Source organism: Vulpes lagopus, chromosome 11, assembly GCF_018345385.1.
Source record: "Vulpes lagopus strain Blue_001 chromosome 11, ASM1834538v1, whole genome shotgun sequence".
In the NCBI taxonomy this organism is placed as follows: Eukaryota; Metazoa; Chordata; class Mammalia; order Carnivora; family Canidae; genus Vulpes; species Vulpes lagopus.
This window is the reverse complement of record NC_054834.1, coordinates 10,890,143-10,905,756: the sequence shown is the minus strand read 5'-3', so window position 1 is coordinate 10,905,756 and position 15,614 is coordinate 10,890,143.

The following is a 15,614-nucleotide window of genomic DNA, read 5'->3' as shown; positions in this document are numbered from 1 at the left end:
TAAGCAGTAGAACCATCTCTCGGTGGCTCTCCTGTCCCCTGAGCTCGTGCACCCAAGTACACTCAGCTGAGTAACCCACCAGGGTAGATGGGCAGCCCTGGAGAAACCTGCTTCTCACAGACATCCCGGACACCCACACTTGCCTGGTCTTCCTTCCCTTAACCCTCCTCTGCTTCCCTCCTTCAAGACTTCCTTCTGAACCCCTACTCCAGGACAAATACGTTCCTCTAGGTCTTAGAACAAGTCATCTTATGTTCCATCCACATCCACATGCTGGTCCATTCTCTCCTGGGCCACATTCCCAGGAGTCCTCGACAGTGTGGACAGGTCCTCCCAACCCGCCCTCCATGCCAGGAGGAAGATTCCATGAGTTTTCTACCTACCAGTGCTGCCTGCGTCTGACTGTCCTTCCTCTGTTGGATGCAAAACCTTGTGTTCATTCTTTTTGGCACCATTTTCACGGCACAGTCACTGAAGTGCTGAGCCTGCCCATAGGCCACCACCACCTCCCTGCAATGTCCCGGTGAGTGGCCAGAGCAACACACATGCCCATGTCCAGGGATCCCCATTCGGCTCCCCACTGCCAAGGCCACATTGTAACATTTGAGGTTTCCTGGAGTTATTCCTCTCTGAAAACTGGACCTCAGCCCCCCACTGCCTGACCACAGCCTCCTGTCCCACCAGCTCCACACTCCTCTTTCTCTTGCTTCAGCACGGCCGCCCCACGGTTGTCACTGTGCTCTGGTCAGAACCATGCCCTCCCTCCTGCTGGCTCTGGTGGCCCATCGCCCTCCATCGAAGGCTCCTCTCCCCTCACCATCCACTCTCCAGGTGGACCACAGAGAAGGTCCTGCAGTCTCACAGAACAGTGTGTCCAGACTGTGTTCTTTGACCTCCGGGGGGACCCCCCTGCCACAGCCTCGCATGGCAGGTCCTCTCCATTCCTTGGTAGCCCTTGGAAATTCTTAGAACCAGAATAGAGCCCCTGGTTCCCCTTCCCCCTCCTGTGTACATAGCAAACAGGATCTTCTCCTCTTTCCCGGAGAAACCAGTCATTGAGCAGAACCTCCTCCCTGCATCTCCCTCTGTGATTGATCTGCATCATTTGTCCTCCACTGCCACCTCCCTGGCCTGTCCTGGCCACACTCGCTGGCCCCTCCTGGTTGGGGCTCTGTGTCCCCAGCCCCCCCCCCACCCCCCAGCTCTTTTCTGAATGATGCCATTGGCTTTCCCATCTGAAACAGACTCAGGTCCATGTTATCTGATTATCACCTCTGTCCTTGTCCTAGTCTTTCTATTTTAGACATGGTGAGTGTGAAGTGACTGCAGAGGAACACGTGGATGTATCTAGAAGCCATCTGTACATTTTAGTTTGCAGTTTCAGAGCTATCTAGGCTAAAGGCCTGAACTGAGGTGTGGAATTCGGAGTAATTGGTGAACACAAGTGGTCCTTGAAGCCACAAGAGTGCAGGTGGTTGCCCAGAGATGGGGTTGAGAGCAAGACAGGAGGTCCAAGGTAGAGGAACCCCTCAGGTGCCACAACTCCATGCCCAAAGTAGTGTTTTAAATCTCTGAAAACTGTAACAACATCTTTGGTGCAAGAACTGTGTGCTGGTCGTTGCTTGAAATGCTCCTTGTTCCTAACGACAGAGGTAGGTGTCCTCAGCTTTCCCACCCCACAGAGGAGGAGAGTGTGGCTCGGGGAGGTCCTGTGACTGGGGAAGTTGCGGCTGAGTGGATCCTGGGCCCTGGTCAGGGCCTCCTGAAGTCTGCCAACTGTATCCTTTATCCAGACTTCTTGACGGGAAGCAGGAGCTGAGAGGAGAGCTCAGGAGGGTTTTTATTTGTGCAGTAAGTTTCATGTATATATAGACAGCTAATGAGAAAACTTTACATTTTAAGGCCTAAAAACCCCATCAATATACCAACTATGAAGAGTCACAAGATTATTTTAAAAATGGCTTACAGGGTTATTCAGTGACCATTGATTGCATTGCTTTCTTATGCCAGGTATGATGCTGGGTAGCAGGAATTCACAAATTGGTGAAAAGTAGCCCCAAGGTTTCCAGGGCACAGGGCCATGGGAGGATAGGGCCATGGAAAAGCATGCCACAGTAGGAAAGGGCCATGAATGACGTCACTGGAAGACAGTCTTATGTTTGAACTCCAAAGCCAAGTGGATTGAGTCCCCATTATTGCTTCATCCAATAAAAGGGGAGCACAAAGCATCCCGTTGGGATGTTGCAGTGCAAACGAGAGATGCTGCCCACAGAAGCCCACACGCTGCCCCGACCAGGACAGGCAGTCCAGGGGTGGAGCTGCTGCTCTAGGGTCACAATAAAAACAGGGATTAGTATCGTTCACCAACTCATCTTAGAGAGTATTAGCTTTCTTGGAAGAGGTGACGATTAGGCTGTGACTTAAGATTGGGAAGACTCTCACCAAGCAAAATAAGAGGCTGTCCTCCTAGGCAGCAAGGACTACTGAAGAGCAAAAAATGAGAATTTTCCACGTACAGGCAATATGCTCAGAGCAGAGAGAGGCGGGAGGATGGCCCAATCATGAGGAAGAACGCTACAGAATTTGAAGTTTTATTCTTCAGATCAATGAACCCCAAAGTAAGGTGTGTAATCTGTCAGATTACGCACCAAACCCCAAATGGTTTGTTCACTGGTTTGCTGGAATAAAAATTGGAATTCCTGTGAGTACTTTAAAAATTTCTCCCCTATTAAAAACTTACACATTCTGAATGTTTGATGATTGACGTACTGGTTTGGTGTAGAAGCACACCAATGCAGTTTGCAGTTTGTAAATAGACCTACATTGTGATGGACTCTAAAAACTGTCTGCAGGTAGGGGTGCGTGCACCCCAATGTGAGAAGCTGATGAGGCACTCTAGGCAGGAAAAGGCTGTGTGCAGCTCTGGCTTTCTGATGGGCCTTCCTGAGAACAGAAGCAGCACATAGAACGTGACGGAGATGATGGCAAGGCTTAGGGATGGCGATGGCCCCGCCGTGTTTCCAGATTCCCCGCGGACTAATCTTTGAATCTTTGTGATTTGTGAACAGGAAGGAGAAAGTCCCCAGAACATTCATGAAATCCCCAAATTTTCAACTATTCTGGTTTTTTTTCACAAAAATTCTATGTGTATGTTTTTAAATGATGAGTGAACAAAATACATGGTGAATAATTTTTCTGTGATGGGGCTATATACTTTAAATTTTCTGCTAAAAAGATATAGTAATGCATGAATAGTTTCTTTTTATTGTTGACCAATATATTGTGATGAGAGGATATGTTTTAATAACATGTAAAAAATGATCTCTACTTGGGGTGCCTGGGTGGCTCAGTCAGTTAAATGTCTGCCTCTGGCTCAGATCATGATCCTGGGATCCAGCCCTGCACTGGGCTCTCCACTCGGCCGGGAGTCCGCTTCTCCCCCTCCCTCTCCCCTCCCCCCTGCTAATGCGTGCACTCTCTCGCTGTCTCTCAAATAAAGAAGATCTTAAAAATAAAAAGATCTCTACCTGATTTAGACATCTGATGATAAGAACATAAGATGGGAATATGGGCACAAATGCCAACCGAAAAGCAGTTTTAAAAACTTGAAATACCAGATTTAATAATTACCCATTTTCCCATTCTTTTTTTTGAGATTTGAGAGAGAGAGAGAGAGAGAGTGATCACGGTGGGAGGACGAGGGAGTGGGAGAGAGAATCTGAGGCAGACTCTGTGCTGAGCTGTCGGACTCGATCTCAGGACCTGAGCTGAAATCAAGAGTCTGATGCTTAGCTGACTGAGCCACCCAGGTGCCTCTTTTTTTTTTTTTTTTTTTTTTTCAGCTGACATACAAGGTTATATTAGTGTCAGGTCAGTTGTCCATTCTTAAATGAAAACTTTAAAATTGGGATGTGGGCGGAGGGTAGGGGTGACTGGGTGGCGGGCGCTGAGGTGGGCACTTGATGGGATGAGCACTGGGTGTTATTCTCTATGTTGGCAAATTGAACACCAATAAAATAAATAAATAAATAAACTTTAAAATCATAAAGCACCAACAGCCCTATCCTATGGTCTTGATTTTCACTTCATGACAAATATCCCAGAAGCAGAAAAATTTATTTTGCTTCACATTGGCATTAGTCGAATTGTTAAGAGGGCCTCTGATAGCATCTTCGGGTCAGGCGTTCGGGTAGTTGCTGCCTCACATAAGCTTATTTTAACCAATGAAACCATTTGGTCTGCTTGCCCTGACTTGGGATTTGCTGTCCAATTTACAATCTATGTTGCTTTTGCTGATTCAGTTTTTCCATCCGTTTCTAACTCCCCATTGGAGTACTCCACAACAACATTCCTATTTTCTTCTCTTTGTGTTTCTACTGTCAAAACATTTACGGTGAACTGGAGCCTATAGCAAATAGGCTGGAAAACCATGAACACAGTTGTGGAATATTCAGGTCAACATTTGGATCTCTTCGCAAAGTTGACACCACTAGGACAGAATCGTGTGTTGAGATTGCCAAATTTAAGGACTTGTTTTGCTGCTTAAACTTGTTTATTGGGATCGCACTGATGGATTTATATGCAACTGTGTATAACTTTACGCCACCGACTTCATTTGCAAGAACGACTCCTTATCAGCAGATGGCACGTATGTGGACTAATATCCAACCTTGAAGAGGAAGACCGTCCCGAAACATGCGACAAGAGAAACCTTGAGGGCACGACGCTCCGTGAAACCAGCGCATCACAAGAGGGCAACGACTGCACGACTGTCCTTTGTGAAGTACCTACAGTGACCCGATTTCAGAGCCCGAAAGTAGAATGGTGGTTCCCGGGACTGGGGGCGATGGGTGCTGGCTAATGGGTAGTTTTGGGGTTTTTAAAAAAGATTTTATTTATTTGAGAGAGAGAGAGAGCAGAGGTGGAGGGGAGGGGGCAGTGAGAGGAGGAGAAGCAGCCTCCCCACTGAGCAGGGGCCCGATGCCGGGCTCGAACCCAGGACCCCGGGATCATGACCTGATCTGAGCGCAGACACGTAATGGACTGGGCCACCCGGCGCCCCATGGGTGGGGCTTCAAAGGGGAAGCTAGTCCTGGAGCTGGGTGATGGTGATGGTGATGGTGATGGTCACACAGCGGCGCGGGTGTACTTAAGGCCACAGAGCCGCCTGCTGGAGGACTCCGACCAGGGTCTGAGGGACACTACCCTCCCCTGCACCTGGAGCGCAGGTGGCCAGTTCCAGGGGTGACCTCGGGAGCACCCTGCCCACCTGCCAGGCTCCAGCAGGACTGTTGGGAAGCGCCAGTGACAGAATGCAGACCTCTGGGCAGGTGCCACCCCACCGTCCTTGCTCACCAAGTAGAATTCTCGCCACTTGAACACCTGTGGCTTGGGGGCGCCTGGGTGGCTCAGTCGGCGAAGCCTTGGCCTGCGGCTCAGGTCACGGTCCCAGGACCCGGGGATCCCAGCCCCGCGTTGGGCTCCCTGCTCAGGAGGGAGCCTGCCTCTCCCTCCCGCTTGGTCCTCCCTCCTGCCCCAGCTTGCTCTTGCTTGCTGTCTCTCAAATGAACAAAATCTTTAAAAACAAACAAACAAACCCCCCAAACCCTAAAACACAAACACCACCCTACGGGTTAAAACAGTAGCAATCATTGTATTATCTCTGACCGTACTGGGAACGGACTGGGGTCGGCAGGGCAGTCCTCACTGGGGGGCCGCAGGTGGGGGTGCCTGGGACAGGGTCCCCTTGACACCCTCCTGGCTTCCAGGTATGCTGGCCGATGCTGGCTGGTGGGGGGGGGCCCTGGCTGGGGGCGGGGGACACCTGGCTGAGCCAGCACCTCTGGGGCTGCGGCCTGGGTGTTCTCGGAGCGCGGCGGGGAGAGTCCTGGAGAGCACCGGGAGGCGCTCGGCCTTTTACAACCCAACCTCGGCTGCTGGAGGTGGTTACATCGTAAGGAAAGTACGTGAGATGCCGTGATAATCATCTAAACTACCTTTAGTAGGAATTGTTTTTTCTTCCTCTGGTTTTATTTTTTATTTTTTTAAAAAATATTTTATTTATTGGTTCATGAGAGACACAGAGAGGGAAGCAGAGACACAGGCAGAGGGAGAAGCAGGCTCCATCAGGGAGCTCGATGTGGGACTCGATCCCGGGACCCCGGGGTGTCACGCCCTGGGCCGAAGGGACACGCTCAGCCACTGGGCCACCCAGGTGCCCCTCTTCCTCTATTTTTAAGTGCCCTTATCCATCAAGTGCTTGAAGACGGCAGAGAACCAGGGCTCTTTCGAGGTCACAGATTGTCCCAAGGATGGCACTGGAGACCATTCCCATTCTCTGTCTTTCAGCGTGTGTGTGTCGTGTCTGTCCACGGTGGGGACAGGTATGTAGACTGCAAACAGACAAAGTAACTTGGGATTTCTGCAGCTGGAGAGAACGGAAGACGCTGGACGTGTGCAGGGCCCTCCCTACGCCGAGACCAAAGGGAGCGGTGAACGGCTCCTGGGAACCCCTGCAACAAGCTCCCGTCCAGTTCCTACTCATGATCAGCTTATTGGAATGACCACGTTCTTCCCCGCCCCCCTTCATCCTTAGGGGTCTTCTGTAGACGTCTCTCAGGAAGATCGCGGTTCATATTGTGATCTTGCCCGGCTGCTGAAATTTTCTAGATCATCTTCCTTAAAAGATGACAGAGACGGGATTTTGCTTTTTCAGATGTAGCTTAAAATTAATTTTTTCTTTATCGCCGATCCGAGTAATTTTCCCAACACTGGTCACAAGATCCACAGATTGAGAAAATAAAAATCACGCCTTTCAGAAGAAGGCAAGCCAAGTTTTGCCGCCTTCTTAAAAAAAGTACATCACCCACAAACCTGATGATGAGGCGAATCCACAGCCTAAGTTGGCTCTGCGAAAATGCCATAGAAGGTTCACTCTAAAAGGGTATTTTGACCTCGCTGAGTCCACCGAGTCCCAGTGGTGCCTACACACACCCAAACAGTCGGCAGCTGATAGAAATGTTTTCCTGTGGGGTCATTAACACACGGGCCTGTGGGACTCCACTCAGGGTGGACTTGGCATCGCACTGTTGGAAGAACTAGCAAGACAGTCTCATTTCCTAGTCAAGGAAAACACCGAGGAACCTACTATAACTTAGAAGATGTGAAACCGTAAAGGGCCTTTACTTTCGAGGAAGAGAAGGTCAAAGAGGGAGGAGCCCCTCCTTCCTGACGAAACTGGTGACTGTGAGAATCTTATCCTGCTGTGGATCCTTTGACTTTTTTTTTTTAATTAAATTTATTTTTTATTGGTGTTCAATTTGCCAACATACAGAATAACACCCAGTGCTCATCCCGTCAAGTGCCCCCCCTCAGTGCCCGCCACCCGGTCACCCCCACCCCCTGCCCTCCTCCCCTTCCACCACCCCTAGTTCGTTTCCCAGGGTTAGGAGTCTTCATGTTCTGTCTCCCTTCCTGATATTTCCTACCCATTTCTTCTCCCTTCCCCTCTATTCCCTTTCACTATTATTTATCTTCCCCAAATGAATGAGACCATATAATGTTTGATGTTTTTTATATAAATCCTTTCTTAGTTACCCGGGTAATATATACATTCCTATACAAACAATATAGACAAAGTCAAAAAAACTCCTTTTCCCAGTGATCTCCCGAGTGCCTCTCTCCGCCCGAGAGGCACCTTTCTGTTATTTCTACGCGCGTGGCTTATATGCACGTCCGAAACCACGATTGCTTTGTTTTGTACCTAAGTAGAACCATTCTGTAGGCATTATTTTGCAACCTGTTTGTTTGCACTTTGCGATGGTCTGCTTTGGAGATTGGCCTATTTAAAAAAATTTTTTTAATATTTATTTTTTTCCGTATATTTTATATTGGAGTTCGATTTGCCGACATAGAACACCCAGTGCTCATCCCGTCAAGTGCCCACCTCAGTGCCCGTCACCCAGTCACCCCATCCCCCCGCCACCTGAGATTGGCCTATTTCAGTGAGCCTGTTCTCTAGAATTCCAGAGCACGTGCCATGACTTAGCAGGCCTTTGCTGATTGGCGTCTGTGACGATCGTCCCCGATCGTGCTTTCTGTGCACAAGTGTGAGACTTCCTCCAGGATAGACCTCTACAAGTTGAATTTCTGTGATGAGACTGTAGTTTTAATTTTAACGAATGCTGCCACCTAACCTTCCACAAAACCGTGACCAACTTACACCACCAACCTACAGCATATGAGTGTATCTGTTCGCTGTACTTTGCCAACAGCCTGGGCCTCCCTCAGTGCATTTCCCTACGTATCAGTGGCGTTGGGCTTTTTCTGTGCTTTGGCCATTTGTCTTGCTTTTCGGTGAATCACTTCTGTCTTTTGTATGTTTCTTACTTGGGGTGTAGGGTTCTTTTTCTTCTTAAAATTCATCTGATTGTATGCTCTGTATATTCGGAGGAACTTCTAAACTTTTGGAAGGGAGGAATCCTGCTCTTAATCCTTTTTAAGGACCTAACACTGTGCTAAATTATTTTTGTGATGTTTCCAAAATTAAAGACTGTTCTTGGGTAAGGCTCAGCTACTCGTGAGCTTGCAAAGTCACACAAAAAAGTAGACATAACATAGTAGCTCCTCCAAAAATCAGCACCCCGAGGAGGACCGGAACTGTGCAAAAATACCAGGTCAGGAGATGAAACAGATTTGAACATGTTTGTGTGAGGAAATTGGCACATCCTCTTTTATTAAACGTTCAGACAGGAATAAGGGCAGGAGGGGGCAACCCAAAAGCAAGCGTGTTCAAGGATAGACCCAGTTTGGTTTGCACCCTCAGGAAGGCTGGCTGAAGGGCCGTAACTCCGTGTGTCAGGGCAACTCTGTTCCTATAGACATGTCAGCAGAATCCGACAGTTCTCACCCTCCCGTTGCTTACAGGGCTCTCTGGGGGACTGTGACCCCCTCCTCCTTGCTCAATGGACCATCTTCACGCAGTTGTGTCCTAGACAGGCTGGTGGCACCCTCCTACCCCGTGCCCTCCTGACCTCTCTAGCTTCTAGAAGACTTCCCTGATCTTTCCAAACCAACCCATTTTCCAGTCCAGCCCCCAACCATTGAAGATTGTATCTCAAACACTGCTGGTGAGAGAACAGATGGCTAGAGTCTTTCTGGAGGGCAAGCTGCTAATAGGTTTCAGAAATATTAATGGGCATCTTGTAGGAGCTAAGGATTTATTGTAAGAACAGACACAACGCAACAAAGATACCTGTAGAGTGTGTGTGTGTGGGTATGTGTAGGGAGGGCATGGGAAAGGAGATGGATTGTGGGAAAAGGCAATGATAGGTCACTCTGCAATAGTGTTATTATTTTTTAAATTTAATTTTGACCTCAAACTGTATCAGGAAGTAGATAACACCAAAGTGTTGATTAAGATAGATACTGGGATTTAGGGCAGTTTTAAGAACAATTATGCATTTTGGCATCTTCAAATTTTCTTCTATGAAAATATAAACTTCCTTTTACGATTAGAAGAAAATCACCAATAAATGAATTCCTGGTAGAAAATAAAAGGAGTTAGGAAACCCGTCAATGGGATTAGTTTGGCTCATGATGTGAACAAAGTGTAAAAATAAATAAAAATATAAATTATTTTTTACATATGGGATTATAGTCTTGGTATAAAAATGCTCATGACACGTATATAAATATTTATGCATGAAATATGTGTAATCGCTTTAGAATTACGGCGGCGTGAGGGGGTTGTGAACAGAAGCAATAGGGATGAGTAACAACTAATCATTATTGACGTTGGATAGTGAGCGCCTGAGGATTATAATAAACTCCCTCTTCTTGCGGGTGGTGGCAGCCTTGGATGCGCAATGTCTTGAGAAGACAGCAACCGAGGAGGATCTACTAGGCCCCCTGAAGCACAGCAGGATACACCAAGAGCGGCAGGGGCGCGGGTGTGATTAGCCCAAAGCCAGTTCCCCTGCCGTGGCCACTTCATTCCCATTAAACATCACGACCAATTCCAGTAGACTGGTAGACGTGGGGGGTGGGGAGGGCGGGGAGCAGGTGCGTCACATCCTTTACCTCACCACCCTCACCGCCTGGGCTTTGACGAACGAGCCTGTCACCAGCAATGTCAGCCTGGAAGTTGTTTCCAAAGACCCATGTTTCTTGCTAAATACGCTGAATTCCATTTCTAAATGTCTCAAGGGGGACATCTTCATGCTCTGTGCGAAAGTCCCGCATGAGGTGGGGGGCCTCCCGTGAAGGGTGCTGACGGACCCCAGAGCCGGACGGGTCTGGGAGCCGGCTCAGGTGACCTCCTGGGTGGGCAGGGGAGGGTGCTGGTCTAGTTCCTCCAGGCCCCGGCCTAGTCCGAGCGTGTCGCTCCCTACCGAAGTCCTTCCGTGACCCCCCTGCCCCCCGCGTGGCCGGTGTGGGTCCGGTTTCACCCTCTCCTCTCCCTCCTCGTGACATGACAGACCTCATTCCCTGTCCACAGTGGCTGCCTCCACCTGAAGTCCCCCCCCTTACTTGGGGCCCAGGGGCAGCTGATACTGGAAGGAAGGGATGGACAAGTGGCTGGCTCGGTCCTGCCCAGGCCGCCGAGGGCACCGGGGGGCCTGGAGGGCCTGCCTGTACCCCCACTTGCCCTGTGGTCGGCTGCCTGCAGCACGAGCCACTTCCGTCCCTGACCCGCTCCCCCCAGCCGGCGCAGGGCTCTGCCCAGGTCTGCGGACTGGAGCCAGGTTTGGGGCCCCACGTGTCCCCTGCCGTGGCAGCTGGCATCTGCCGTGGTGGCTCCAGGGACAGCCGGTTGCAGTGACCTCAGACACCAGCAGCACCTTCTCCCCCTGGGGCATCGCTCTTCCTCCCTTGGGCCTCTCTAGTCTCCCTCAAGCTTCTTTTGCCTTTTTTTTTTTTAACACCCCTGGAGCACCTTTGTCCCACATGTCCCTGTGCTAAGTGTCCTGTTTGAAACCGAGTAGGAGGGTTCCTCTGTCCCTGACCAGTTTCGGGTGGAGAGAAACCGATTAGCTTCTCGAGGGCAGGGACTGTCTTAGGCACCCTTTATTTAAACCCTCCTGCCCAGGATAGTACCCAGCACACCCGTCTTGCAAGTGAGGATGTAGTAGACGGTGGAAAATTCTTGGGGAGCTTGTGGGTTTTTTTTGGAAACATATACAGGTTATTTAAATGTATTAAAAATATATTCGCTTTAACACCTCCTCCTAACCACAGCCTCCTCCCCACATGGCACCGACTGACTCCCTTCCAGTGGCTCCAAAGTGTGCATATGAAAACCAGTTGGTGCCAATCACCGCTAATACAGAGAATGTTCTGGAACTGTTGGAAGAGGAGGCTCTCCTCTCTAAATGCATTTCTGCATTTAGAACCAAGGAAAGACCTTGGTTCAAGTCTCTTGAGGTCAATCTGTCTTTCCCACTCAGGAACTTCATCACTTGTTCCTTAAAAAAAAAATAAATAAATAATGATGTTTCCATTATTTTTGTGGCCACAAAGAAAAATTCTATTCATAAAATCTTAGCCTGGCTACTGCCAGTGACCGGGCTGGGGTTATTACAGTCATTTTTCTATATTAAATGAATTTTAGAAGCTGTAGGCTTTTGGGAAGAAAACTGGTCTGTTTCCAGTGATCTTGAAGGAGTACCTGGGCCGTGTACGGAGGGCGCAGCCCTGTAAGCAGGGTCATCTGAAGGTGACACCGCAGGGAATCAGACTATGGATGCAACTATGGTTGCTGCTGACGGTAACGAAGAAAGCGAGCTCAAATCCAAGCAGCGGCCCCGTTTCTCTGCGGCTCTTTCATATTGTGCATCCGAGGGGCCGGTGCCCGTTGGGAATCTGATTAGTACTCTCTGGACCACCTGGACCACCAGGAGACCCCATGCTGCCTCCACTGGCTCTGCCTCTGGGTTTGGCTGGCAAGAGGAGGACGCTCCCTTTGGGAGCACTAGAATCTAGAAATAGAGGTTGAGAACCTACTGGGTGTAAAATGCTTTGTTAGAGGGGATCCCCGGGGGGCTCAGTGGTTTGGCACCTGCCTTCGGCCCAGGGCGTGGTCCTGGGGTCCCAGCATCGAGTCCTGCATCAGGCTCCCTGCATGGAGCCTGCTTCTCCCTCTGCCTGTGTCTCGGCCTCTCCCTGTGTGTTTCTCATGAATAAATAAATAAAATCTTTTTAAAAAATGCTTTGTTAGAACGCTTTTCAGCTTTCATCCTTTACCTTCATTCCTGTGACAGGATGGCATGTTGATAGCGGTGAAGGGAAGAGCCCAGGCTGAAAACGTAGAGCCTGGAGTGGCAGGGTCACGCGGACCTGCTTCCAGCTTATGATTCAGACACCTTCCCTTGGGTAAGTCATTTACCTTTCTGGGTCCCAGACTTTATAAAGCGAGAATAGCTCTTCTCCTACAGGATTATTATACTGATTGCATGAGATCATCTATATGCCTGGAAGACAGAAATGAATGTGAAGAAACACAACTGTGTTTGTGCTGAGGGTGCGGCCTTGCATGAAGGGTCATCTCAAGTCAGAACACACACCCCTGCCCCGGTCTTCGGCGCTGTTGTCTTCTTCAGGGGGCTCTTGTCCATCCACAGTGTATCTGTGACACGTTTGTGAAGCCTTGGAACTTGACAAACTTTTTGCGCAGGCCTTGAGAGAGGGCTCGGTATACGGGACATCGTCTTTGCCTTCCAGAGGCTACTTGAGCAAGTGGACACTGGATGCCTATCACAGGCTGTGCCAGAGAAACGTACGAGATGGTGGGTGAACACGGGGAGGGGAAGGGCACATCCTGACTTCTTATGGACTCAGAAAAGCCAGAGGTTCTGGAAGATGGCAGTTTTAGGCAAAGGCGAGAGCCCCTTAAGATGACTGCCTCTCTCTCTCTCTCTCTCCTGTCTCTCTCTCCTCTCTCCTGTCTCTCTCTCCTCTCTCCTGTCTCTCTCTCCTCTCTCCTGTCTCTCTCCTCTCTCCTGTCTCTCTCCTCTCTCCTGTCTCTCTCTCTCTCCTGTCTCTCTCTCCTCTCTCTCCTCTCTCTCTCCTGTCTCTCTCTCTCTCTCTCCTCTCTTTCGGCTTCCGAGGGGAAGCAGTTTGGCCCAAAACACAGGCATGCTCCTCTTTTCTTTCTTTTTTTTCTTTCTTTTCTTTTCTTTTCTTTTCTTTTCTTTTCTTTTCTTTTCTTTTCTTTCTCTCTCTTTTTCTTCCTCTCTTTTGTCCTCTTTCCTTTCTCTTTCTTTCATTTCTATTTATCTATTTTATTTATTTATTCATGAACGACACACAGAGGCAGACACAGGCAGAGGGAGAAGCAGGCTCCCTGCAGGGAGCCTGACTTGGGACTCGATCCTTCCTGGGTCTCCAGGACCAGGCCCTGGGCTGAAGCGGCGCTAAACCGCTGAGCCACCCGGGCTGCCCTCCTTTTGCTTTTAGAAAAAAAAAAATTTTTTTTTTGGTGGTTTTTTTTCCCCCCCAAGTAAAAGTAATACTGACAGCTCTCTAAGAACGGGCATTATTATAAGCTGAAGGCTATACGCTAATCTCGCAAAAAAATTAAAAGGGAGCTGCAAAGTGGTCAGGCGGGAGAGGCAAGGGGCCCGCCCGGCCGGGGGCAGCGGCAGGGGTGCGAGGACCCCTAGTGACCCCCAATCACTCAGCCGGCCCAAGCACGACAGATGGCCCCTGGGCCCGAGGGTAAAAATAACAGCGTGAGAGTAACCGATTAAACGTGCTGTTTGCGGAGGGATTTGGAGATGCTTAGCGCGGCTGCTGTGCCCAGCGGCCCGGAGGGAGCCCACGGCCTGGAGGGGGCTGCGGCCGCCCTCCAGCCCCCACCGCGCCCCGTGGGGTCCGGTTCCTCCCCCAGGAAGGAACCCCCTGTCCCCCGCGGTCCACGAGGCCGGGCCCCAGGGCCTTTGGATCTACCCTGGCAGGGGCGCTCCCGCCGGGCAGAGGGCGGGGACCACGAGGCCGGCGCCCTGCACCCGGCACCCCGAGCAGGGACACCGCGTCTGGGGTCCCAGGCCACCGGGGCTCGGAAATGCTGACTTCTTCCCCAAGGGGCTCCGTGGGGACGGGCGTGGATTAGGGCTCCGGTGCACCTGAAGCGCAGAACGCTCGCGCTCCAAGCCGAGGCCTCTCTGCACCGGGACTCCTAACGGGGTCTCTTCTAGCCCATCTTTGTACAATGACTTTCCTGCGCGTAACTGGAGAATTCTGCATTTCACCAGTATTTTGCCTGCTCGTCGAATTGCAAGGTGGCTTTCGTCCTTGATTCCGTGCCGCGCGGTCCCTCCCACCCTCCCTGTGCCACCTCCGGGTCCCACTCACATGCGCGGGGAGATACCGTGAAGGCAGCCGCGTGCAGACGTGCCTGTACAACTGGATCAGCACTGGCATTAGACTGTAAGCCTGATGCTTTCCGAAGTCCAACTTTCTAAAAAAAATTGAAGTGCAAGGGGCGCCTGGGTGGCCCAGTCAGGTGAGCCTCTGACTCTTCATTTGGACTCAGGTCCTGGTCTTGGGGTCCTGAGTTCGAGTCCCATACTGGGCTCCGCGCTCAGCCAGGAGAAGGCTTGCGATTCTCTCTCCCTCTGCCCCTCCTGCACTTGCGTGGATGTGCTCAAACAAGATCTTTTCTAAAAGAAATTGTAAGCTTGAGTTTGTGCTCTATAGCCACATGTTGTCAATGTGGGCGCGACTATGTGATGCAATGGCAACTGGAGTCACCCAGTCGGCCCTTTGACATTTAGAAAAAATTGGCTCAAGGCCTTTATCCATTTCCCATCAGGAAGACCAGCCTCCTCCCAACAGGCCCGCCAGGGTGCGGTTTTTGTGCTCTTGTCACCCCGGGTGTCTCTACTGTTCCCAGGCAACTCCAGCTCCTGCCGCTCACTGCTCCTCTGTTGTCCCTGCTGTCCAGGGTCCCAGATGTAGGGCACAGATCCTCAGTTTCCCCTAGATGCTACTCACAGAGGACACTTTATATACCGACTTTACCGAAGGCTGGGGGAGGCAGAAGGGCTCAGCATCAAGGCGACACACAGATGCCAATACTGGCCTGTCTCTTGAAAAGCCCTTTGGTTATTCGCAGTTGCCAGTTCTCCTTCCCTAAAATCCTCCTGCTCGGTCCCCCTCCCTTCAGAAAGCCCAGCAGCGCGGCCCTCTACCCCGGTAGGGGTCTGGGGGACTCCGATGATCCCAACAGCGCAGCCAGGAGCCAGCGGAGGTCCTGCTTCTAGGGAGTCTCGGTGGGCCCAGCAGCCCCCGCAGGTGCAGGATTGCAGGACAGAGGTTTAGCTTTTCACCCGTGTGGCCCCTACAAGTGCCTGTAGGAGGCAGAACCTGCTGTCAGCTTTGGCTCTAAGTCGCGTCATTTTCTCCAACTCTGTCCCAGGTGGTGTTGAGCCTGGAGTCCGAGAGGGGGCCGGGCTCCCTGGGTTGGCAGGGACCGTCGTGTTGGCTGGCTGCGGGTATAGCGGCCCTCACGTCCTCAGGATGCTGTGGTTGGGATCACCGACTACATGATCGCTCGAGTCCAGGAGCAGCTAGTGGGATTTTGAGAATCTACCATTAATGGGCCAACGTGAGAG